The following is an 11,289-nucleotide window of genomic DNA, read 5'->3' on the forward strand; positions in this document are numbered from 1 at the left end:
TTAATTAAACTAATCTTAATTCACGAAATGACTAATTTCACAATCTGCCTGTAACATACATGTATATCTTTATATATTCAGTATATATATATATATATATATATATCGACCTATAGTTACCTAAAGGTCGATAAGACATCCAACTATGCTCCTGACACCTGTATTTCATTCAATGTTGTTGATACATGGCACAAAATTTGAGATAACATGCGGATACCTTCAAAATAGAAGCTAAACGGTCACTCAGCGCATGCGCACTTAGTGGAATGGTAACTTCCAGCATAAGTCACTCTGTGCATACGACACCGGAAGGAGTGCCATTAGGGCATTTCCATGGCAGGGGGGACATTAGGGCCTGGTTATAGGAAGTACTGAGGGAGGCTCTGTTAGACTAGGAAAGGCCCTCATGCGGCAGTGGCAGGGGCTCCTACGTCGCCCTTAAGAGGGCGGGGAGCATAGGTTGCCCGTCACTGTAGGGACTTAGGCCTCGTTTACCATTTTTTTTTTTTGCTGAGAATGTCTGAGAGCCTGTGTATGTGAAGTTTGTGTGTGTTGTCTGAGTGTGTCTGTATTGGAGTGAAGGAAGGGATCCAGTATCCCTAGGCCCCTGGGGCCTGCCCGCCTTCCTCCCCCCACATTGAGGCCCTCCCCACCTAAACCAGTCGTGGTTGCGGCAGCACTCCTCCAGCAAGGACCACTCATCAATGCCCGGGGATTTCTCTGCTGCTCATCCGTCTCCTTGATCCACTGGGGCTGTAGCTCACTGCTCTGTTGCCTCGACTAACTCTTCTTCTAAACACTCAGTGAAGGTTGCCCTGCCTCCACAAGGCAATGAAAGAGGTGTCTACCAGTTCACCTGCTCTCTCCACCAACTCTGCCAACCCAGCTTCCTCTTGTAATGCGCACGGCCTTGCAGCTAAGTCCCCAGAGCCACGTAACACAGCCTCAGCTCCCTTCAGGGCATCGCCTTCCTCAGCTTAGTCTGGCATGTTTACGGGCATTTGTGCCACTGTGAATCCCCTGGCCACTATTCCTTCTGCCCAGGCTGTCGCCTTTGAATTCACTGCTGCCTCTTCAGAGGACGAAGAATGGATCCCTGTATCACAGAAAACACGGCGAGCAATTCACAGGAATGCCCCACACCTGGTGCCACCCACGACGGCCCCATGAGGGCCTCCACCTGCTCCAAGCCCCTCAGTCTCCGTCAGGGCGCCTCAACCACCCCACTCCACGTTCCCGGCCCTCTTCAGGAGGGTTTCGGCACCAGCTATGACGCAGTCGCAGTCCTGGAACGTCACCTGCCAGGGCTTGCGGTTATGAACCTTTTTGGCCGCAACAAGAACTGTGTGCTGATCCCAGCCACCAAGAAGGCGTATCTGTGGCTGAGGGCAGTGGCAGAGAAGGAAACCTTGCAGATGCGGTTCGTGGAGCTGTCTCAGTGCAGCCAGCTTACCAAGGCCATAGTCATGGGATATCCCTGACTTATGCCAGTGGATATCCTGCTTACACACAGTCTGGTGAAGGAGGCAATGTGGTGCCAAAACTGCCACACCCGGGAGGAAACACAGCAGGTGTGTGTAACCCTGAGGGGCCATCTAGTGTCACAGCTAGACTTGGGAATTGGGGTACTTTCTACCTTCACCCATACAAGCCAGAGCCACTGCAGTGCTCCCGCTGTCAATGTTATGGTCACCATTGGGCCACTTGCACATGGTTGGAGGTGTGTGGGATCTGCAGTGGTGCCCACGACACTGAACAGTGTCTGGTGAGCTTCAAGGTGAAGGAGCCTGTCAATGCTCACTGTCCCAACTGCTCAGGATCCCACCACGTGTGGCACTGCAGCTACCCTGTGAGGGTGAAGAGGGTGATGCAAGGACCAGAACGGCAGGTTGCGTGGGTGCAAAGCCAGCAGGCTGCCAGTGCCGCTCCAGCTTCCCAGGCATTTTTGTCTGGGCACAGCAATGCCACCCCACTGCACAGAGTCCACCCACTCTCAACGATGCCACCTTTCTGCCCCTGCCCACAGGTCTCGTCCAGGGCCAGACCAGCACCGAGATCCACTGTCAGCAAAGCACTCTCCCCAGGCCCTGCCCCCCACTCTGGCTCTTACCCGGGCAGAAGTGCTACTCACTGCCTGGCATCCTTCCTCAGGGTGCTCTGAGGTGGTCGGGGGATGGCGGTCTTCCTTGATCTGGAAAAAACCTTCGAGCTGGCTAACCTGCTTGCCATTCAGGCAGCCCTAGCGGCACTAGAAGTGGGAGAAAGACTCTTGTCGTGAGTGAGGGATTTCTTCCTCGACTGCACAGTGGGGGTCAGGTTCCAAGGGCAGCTCTCACCATTTCCTCAACATGGCAATGGTACACCCCAGGGGAGCGTCTTGAGCCCCATACTTTTTAATGTGCTGGTGGAGGGGTTACTGTTGGTGGACTATGGTCCTGGCGTTACACTGCTCTGCTATATGCACGATTTGTCACTGGTCTTCTCAAGGACGGACTGCTTCACTCAGGCACCTATTGCTCTGTCCAGGCTGCACGTCAGGTGCTGTGACCTCAGGTTGAAGGTCAACCTCAAAAAGACTAAGTGCCTCCCTTTTGTTCTCCACCCTCCTGACTATCCACTGATGCTTGATGGCCACAGTCTCGGCTTTGTCATACTCCACCAATATCTGGGAGTCTTCTTTGACAGTGGGCTCATCTTCACCTGACACGTAAATTACCTGCAAGAGAGAGAGCTGCTACCCGCATTTCTGCTCTCCGATACCTCTCCAAATGGAGTCTCAGGGCATCCTATGGTGTTCTTCACACGTTCTTCACGCATGCTATTCGTTCCCTCATCGACTGCAGTGCGATCTGCCACACTAACCTTGCCTCACCATCCATACAATCTCTGGAGGTGCTCCAGAACAATGCACTGAGTGTTATGCTGGGTGCTCCCTGATGGACCAGGCTAACCAATTTACATATTGAGAGCAGCTTTCCCTCACTGGAGCATCGAATAGCATTGCGTGCGACTATGGTGACACTTTTCATGCTGCAATGCCAGCCCCATTTCCGTCTCTGCTCTCCTGCGGTGGCTATTGGGCAGGTACCCTGACCCGCTACCCCAGCTTGATTGGGCTCAGGCCACAGATGCTGTTATTCTCAGCTTGGTTGTGGCACCAGAGGTGTGTAGGGGTTCCGACATGCCTTGCCTGGGATATACTGCCCCAACTCCCTGGAGACCACCTCCTTTTGACATCTTGAGCCCTACCGTAGCAAAACCATGACACTCCATTCCTGTCATCCTCCGGCAGGAGGGACTCAGTAGGATAGCTGCTCTACACTCCCCTGACTTTGCAACATACTTTACTGATGGCTCGGTCTGCCCTGATGGCTCTGCTGGTTCGGCTTTCGCCTTCAGGACTTACACTGAATCATGGCTCATCTCCCCAGGTATCTCCACTTTTCCAGTTGAACTTGTTGCAATCCTTGGTGCACTACGCAGCACTTATCACCATCAGCATCGATGTGTTCTTAGTCACACTGACTCCCTTTTATCCCTTCAGGGCTTGCAAACATTCTCTGTTACAGACAACACATATCTGCTCACTCCCATATACACCATAGTGTTTCTCATCACAAACAACGGTGGCTCAGTAACTCAACATTGGCTCCCAGGACATGCTGGGATTGCCAAAAACGAGCTGGCTGATGCAGCCGCACGCTCTGCTTGCTCCCTTCCAGATGTCATGTTTTACCCAAGTCTCAGTACCTTGCACATCTTCCGTGAGGTTTCCAACACTATTCATAGACTTTCCTGTACCACCCAATAACTCTACATCTCAGAGGGCTTTTGCTCTGCTTCTTGGCACGCCAAAGCCACATCCTATAATCCGAAATTGAAGACTGTGTATGGGATTTCCATGCTACAAGGAAATTGCTGGTTAGGAGCCTGACCCGTGTTCCCATTGCCTTGAGAGAAACAAAGAGCCTCTTCTACACTGCATCCTAGAATGTCCGGCCACCACCCAGCTCCGATCTCGACCTGACTGGAAATTTGCTCATTCGGGTAATGACATCACAGATGTAGTGGGCATCATTGGTAATACACCCCTCTACATACTTCTTCAAGCAGTCAGGGTTAACCCTCCACATTCATTAACAAAAGCAGGCGCATGCATAGCGCAACTCTCTGGTGGGCTCTCTGTTTGCCTGTGTCCCGATCAACTCGGAACAAATATCACAACAAACTGTGACCACATTTCTCAAGATTCGCGGGTAAAAATTGGCAGGCACATAAGGTAACTGTTCCTCTACCATCCCCCAGGCTGTGAAGGCCATACATTCACTTGCTTCCCCCCTCACGCTCGCTCTGCCTCACCCTGCCTGTGTGCCTCACCCATTGCTGTACATAGTGAAGGCATTTTGTAAATATCTTCATGTAAGTGTAAGTTGTACATATTTTCTTGTAAGTGTAAGGACTATATAGTGAAGTCAAGTTGTAAATACCTTCTTGTAAGTGCCAGGACTGTACGTAATGAAGTCAGGTTGTACCTACGTTCAAGTAAGTGAAAGATAATGTATTCACAGTGAGAAAGACATGCAAACTGTGATAGATGCTGAAGTAATAAGTAATCAGAAAAGTGTACTGAAGATTGCTATACCTTCCCAGCATAAATACCTGAGTATACCTTACATAGAAAACGGCTTTCTCTCAATTACATGGTGAGTGTGAGAGAGCAGCTATACCTGTACACGAGTATGCAGGACTCAATAAAACTAATTTCCGATCCTCGGTGAGCATTTTAACCCTATCAGGTTTTTGGGCCGGGCAGATTATATCTGTGTCAGAGTCAGCCACTCACGCTGACCCACATCTTTGAGGCCCGTGATTTTACTTTGATCGCTCTGTGCACAATAAATACACTTTTCAAGATAGAATGTTTGTTTTTGTGTCATTTTGAAGCTGAATAGTTGTACTTTATTGTAGTATTTAAAAAAATGGAGAACAAAGAAAATAAAATGTCAAAATGATGAGTTGAAGTTAGGTGAAAAGCAAAAATTTTATATCCTGCCATAGAAAATATTCGGCCAAAAATAATGAGTAAAGCTATGCAAATTTGGTTCAAACCATGCAAAAATACAATAAATTAGCTTTACAATGATGTATAGATTATGGTAATTTTTGTATTTCATTGTGCAGTAAAGCGAAAGGAAAGAGATGCACAATTTTATTTTCGTCTCGGCCGCATATTCACTTCGTGATGTTTTTCTCTGATCTGTCAGTGTAAATACACTTTTATGATAGGATGCTGGTGTTGGTGTTATTTTGAAGCTGAATAGTTGTACTTTATCGTAGTATGTTCATAAAAGGAAAACAGAGAAAATAAAAAGTCAAAGTGACGAGTTGAAGTTAGGCAAAAATAAAAAAATTTATACCTTGCTGTAGAAAAATATTCATCAAGAATAAAGTTATAAAGAAACAAAGCTATGAGTCAGACCAGCTTTGCAGTATCCCCACACATAGAGCAACCATTCCGTGACAACGTGCTCGAGCCTCTTTGTTATGATGCATAAATGCGATTTATGGTCAATATTTTACAAAAGTTTCTTAAAATGACGATTAAAAGCGTCATCCGAATCTCTGAGGTTGGATTTGAAATGACGATTGAAATAGTCATTTGAATCTCAAAGGGTTAATGGCAAAATTCGTTGTTTCCTCATCAAAATCTATAATTTTAGGCAAAAAAAAAAGGGTCGAAAAATGGCCGGCACTCGGGTGACCCATAGGGCTAAAAATAGCCGGCACGTGGTGGGTTAAACAACTTGTGCTTGCTAATAATAACATCAAATATAGCGAAACTTGTAAAAATTACTATCATATGGGAACTTAACTGTCATATTCGTATTCTTCATCGAAAAAAAACCTAGAATTGAACCTTTAATGTTCATACATGGAAAGACAGAATAAATCCAACTTTTCAGATCGTTCTGGCCCATAGTAAGCTGTAGCGATTTCAGTCCAATCAACTGTGAGTTTTTCTTGTCCTCCGATGATTTTCACCTCCCAACTATATGCACTGGGTGTTGGTACATGTGGGTGTTGTTCCAGACACCTCCAGATAGCTGTCGAAAATTTGCCTGAAGAATGAGTTTTTGCAAAGTATTACTGCAGGATGGTAGATGGTGTGGCTCAACATGTCCTTTTTTGATGCAAACAGCCCATAGCACATTTCATTAACTTTTTTCGTAGTAGTTTTTGATACATATAGCCAGCAGGTGAGTGATTCTAGCTTGTCTCTCAGAGATGGGGATACAGTCCATTCTTTCCCAGGATCACAGAATATTTTCTGAAACCGATAGTCATCTTTCAACATTTTAAGGGCACTCAGCTTCCATTTCCAGTAAATGTGCTGACTGAAACACATCGGGTAAAACTGTGTATTCCAATAATTGCCTTAGAAACAGATTCACCTACAATCTTAGCGATTTTCTGTACCTTTATGTATTCACTCTAGCCTGGGTTCCACTTTTCTAATAAAGTGAGGTAGGAATGTCTTTATCGAAGGCTAACAGCAAAAGAAAGACATCCGTATAATCTGAAACGAAGTCTACTGCCTTGAAACCACAGGTTGCTGCATGAGCTGAGTGTAAAAGGATACGTGTGTCAGCCTCTTCTTGGGCTGACTCTAGCTCTGCCACAATGTCACAACTTTGGGCGCTTATCCGATGACAGATATCATTGCATGTGACCAACAGAGTTTGGCCATTTAGTTTGTTGACATGTCTCTCCTGCTTCCAATCATGGGCAAGGAACTGAATCAGAGAAGTCGTGTTGCTTGTGGATGTAAGAAATCTTCTCCACTGTACCACAAGCTGTTTGGATTGAATGTTTTTGTATTCTTTGCAATTGGATGTGGATTGGCGTAACTGTCTCTCAGCATTGTTGATAGAGTTTTCATTATAAACATGAAAGACAATGTCTAATCTGTGACTTTTTGATGCTTCATGAAGAGCCTTTGACAAAACCAAAGATGCTGTATCTCCAAAGATTTTCTTCTCTCCTTTAATCTTGTGATCAATAGTCAGTCCCTCTACTATGCAAGCAGATGATGGAGGAATCAAGTGTGATGCAGATACATTTTTTTTTGTAACTCCTTGGAAAATATAGACTTGGCCGTTTTCCAGGCAGGCCATCAGCCGTGGCAAACGACCATGGCAAGGGACCTAGTGGGAATTTTAAAACCTCCTTCATGTCATGTTCCCGTGTCTGTGCCACCATTAGCATATTGCCAAAGAGTCCAGTGGTTGCTCTCAGAATGACATCTCTGCCATTGGTTTTCACTCTCTTAGTTTTACAGGTTTCTCTGAACGTCTTCAGCTTCATTGTGGGAAGAAGATCATGGAATTTGATCAGTGGATGACTGGTCTCCAGTCTCTTCACTCTGAAGTTCACGTATGCAGTTTCACCATGATTTTGTGCTTCTTTTAGAGCTGCAGTGGCACTTGCAATGTTGACAGGCTCACTTGATTCTTTGGAAGGATTCACCAAGTCACCTATGACACTAATCACTGAACAAACAGTTTTTTCGTCCTTCAGCATTCGTGGCTTGTGCAGATCTGACAGTATCATCTGACAGTACCAGTATTCAAAGTAAAGTGACAAGTTCCACCTGCAGTGATGGTGTCTGTGTTGTTTGTTTTGGTTATGGATTATGTTATGAAAAAAGTTGTAAGGAGAACAGGTGCAGGAATTAACTGGAAAGAAAATAAGAAGCTGATGGATTTGGTCTATGCTGATGATATTGTGCTGATTTGCGAAAGTATTTACGAGATGCAGAGGGTGCTTGATTGTCTGGTGGAGGAAGGAGAAAAAGTGGGATTGGTAATAAACTGTGGAAAGACTGAAATTATTAATATGAACGTGGAGAACCAAATCGATTGTGTAACAGGGAATAATGTGGTGAAGAATGTAGAAAACTTTAAATATCTGGGAATGATTGTATCATCTAATGGATCATTAAACAATGAAATTGAGGAGAGGATTAGACAGGCTTGGCGAGCTGTTGGAATGTTGAAATCTGTTTGGAATAATAATACATACTAAAGTGAATACTAAATACATACTAAAAATTGAAACTAAATACATACTAAAGTGAAAATTTACAAGTCCATGGTTAGACCAATTTTAATTTACGGGCATGAGTCATGGTATAGTACAATTGCAACAGATCAGAAAGTATTAGGATTTGAGAATAAAATACTAAGAAGGATTCTTGGGGTAAAGTGGCAAGACAGAGTTACAAATGCAAGAGTAAGGGATATTACGAGAGTGGAACCAGTTAATGAATATGTGAGACTGTCTCGCTGGAAGTGGCTGGGGCACATATGCAGTAAAGAAGGTAGTTTAATACAGGATGTGCCAGAGTGGACTGCTAGAGGAAGAAGAGGTAGAGGTAGGCCGAGGGAAACCTGGTTAAGGACAATGAAAAAAGTAGCAGGAAAGGAGTGTTGGTGGGACCTGAAGGAGATGGCAAGAGACAAATATTGGTGGAGAGAGTTCATTGAGGCCCTATGCATCCCGTGGGGTGCCACAGGAAATGATTGATTGATTGATTGCAGATCTGAATGCTGCATGTCTGGTTTGTTTTGCTGAACTGTCTCACGCATCCTGACGTAAGTACTTCTGTGCTGTGCAGTTAGATAGTATCATCTGACAGTACCAGTATTCAAAATAAAGTGACAAATTCCACCTGCAGTGTTGGTGTCTGTGTTGACTGTTTCTTCTGTTGCCTGGTCAACAGGGATGGGGTCAGATGTATTGGAGTCTCCTATCTGAACAGCATTGCAGCCTTCATTGAAACTGTCATTGACATCTGGATGTGTGTCAGACAAGTTAGACATTTCAGTGTAATACACACTGAGATAGAATGCAAAGTTGACTTTGTTATACTCAAAGCACCATGGAATCAATGAACGGATGCATACCATGTGGAGCTCCCAATTTCCCTCCCTTGTAGCCCGTAGCAGACCAAGCAATTCAATGACGATGTCAATGTAGCTCATCCAGAATCCTTACAAGGTAACATTGTCATGTCAAAGGAAACGAGTGCATGATGCAACGTAATGAAACAAACCATGAAGTACCGCATTTAACATCGTCTCTTCATACATCTCTGGGCAAAGATTTTCATGAAGGTCATGAATAATTTATAGTCCTTCTTCAATGCACCCTGTGTGTGGTGAATGATTTTGTTCCATCCATGGGATGAGTTCCTTGAAGACAATGCGGAGTAAAGCTTCATATATATGTTTTGGGGTTCTTACTGCTCTCTTGTGTTGGCAGCCTTCCATGACACCAGCGACTGATCCTTGTGCAACAATACCAGCTTCTGTTATATTGTCTTTCAACCTGCCATCTTGAAACCGTTTTCCTATAATGGAAAGTAGATTGCATACAATATGGAATGCTCCCATCTGCAAGATTACATTCTTGAATCTGTCTGCATGTTTCCACACAGTCTCTACAGCCTTTGCATAGATTACCTGATCAGACACAACTGCAATTCTCGAAAGGTTGAGTGTGTCCCTGATCTGCACTGACTGTTTTAATATTTCTTATATGGTTGTCATATCAGTTGCTGGGGCAGTTATAGTTGACAGATATCCCATGGTAGTTTTTGTCACTGTCAGGGCTTTTCTCATGATAATACTGAAGCCTGTCTATCCCATCACTTGTTGATTGTTTCCTTCGATATGTCTTGTACGCATCCATACCAGAGTCTTCTTGTGTGCCTCAGCAGTCACATCAACTCTATCACCGTCAACACTTTTGAGGTTAGAAGGACCGACTCGCTCCCCTGGTACATAGACAGTCAAGGGGTCCTTGGGAAATGTCAGGCTTCTCTTCTTATCTTTCTGAATACTCGTAGCATGAAGAGGAGGTTTGTATGGCTTTGGTCCAAAGATCTGTGGCTGCACAATTATGCTATTAACTCTGTGAGACATTCCCTCCCCTGTCAGGGTCTCCTCAAGCTGATCAATGTTGTCCCATGCAGGAGTTGTAAATACATGATCTTGTATATTTTCTGGCAGGATAATGTCATCTGTAGCACCAGTGAGCTTTAGCAGGCACAGAGCAGTTTCATTTTCTTCTGTAGTAGTATATGACACTCCATGACCAAACCTGTTATAAATCCGGATAAGCTCAACATTGCCGGTCAGTGCCTCTACAGCAGATGGCAGAAGTACATGTTTAGGTGGAACTTGAGATCCCCCATTCACTGCATGTATAAGATCCTGCACAAGTGAGTCTACTAGCAGCGAACTTCGTTATCAGGGTTGTTTGGGAGAAACATCTCCACTGATCAGTGCAAAAAAGAACTTTGTTACATGTTCTGGCATTTTCACACTACTAGTTAGGGCTGAGGGTAGAAATGACCATTGTCTATTTTCATCCCGGTCCTTTATAACAGATCTCAGGTGTTACGCTGCTCTCTCCAATGTCTGCTGAACATAAGTAGAGTTTTCCTGAAGAATTTTCGGCTTGCTCTTCAGCTGCTGATTTTCACGTGTCAGGTCATAGGCAGTTAAGCTGTTTGGAAATACCGAGATTTCCCTTTTCTACGGCAAATATATGAAGCACGTCTCCAAGATCAGCTTCCGGTTTCCTTCGAAGGTGTTTCTTAGTGGACTCTCGTATATCCACTCCAAAGGACAACATACGGTTATTTGTGAGCTCTGCAAATTTCATAACTCTGGGTGATTTAAACAGTTCACATCGGATATACTGAAACAAGTGGGCATACGCATGACTTTCAGCCTCCTTGTACTTGTAATCATGGTCCTCAGGATCATTTAGAGTGCCTGTGGCAGTACTGTTTTCTTTGCCTTTTAAGTTGGTGTAAAGTCTGTAACAGGACTTATGATACTATGCCTCTGCTGCAACAAGCTCTCTTGAGGCATGAGCTAAAATTCTAGTGTCATTACTCTTTGATGCCACTTCTCGTATCTTGGCGTATGCTTGTATTTCAACACACTTTACCAAAGGTTCTCTGGTTCTTGTCCCTTTTATGTATTTTTGTTGCCTTTTCTGGTGGGCAAAATATACAAGTTTTATCTAAAACTCGAGAGAGAGGTCTGTTCCCTTGCGGAACTTCGCTTCACCTGTGAAAGGGAGCTGTCATCTTTGCCTTCAAGTTGATCCAAATCACGCTTCAAAGGACATCTGGTGACATTATGATAAAATACCTCCAGCACATCTCCCTCCCCTACGGTTGCAGCAATGTTCGGCAGCAGTGTGTGCTATCTT

This window comes from Coenobita brevimanus, chromosome 46 (assembly GCF_032717465.1).
Source record: "Coenobita brevimanus isolate Jiangsu-jjx chromosome 46, ASM3271746v2, whole genome shotgun sequence".
Classification (NCBI taxonomy): domain Eukaryota; kingdom Metazoa; phylum Arthropoda; class Malacostraca; order Decapoda; family Coenobitidae; genus Coenobita; species Coenobita brevimanus.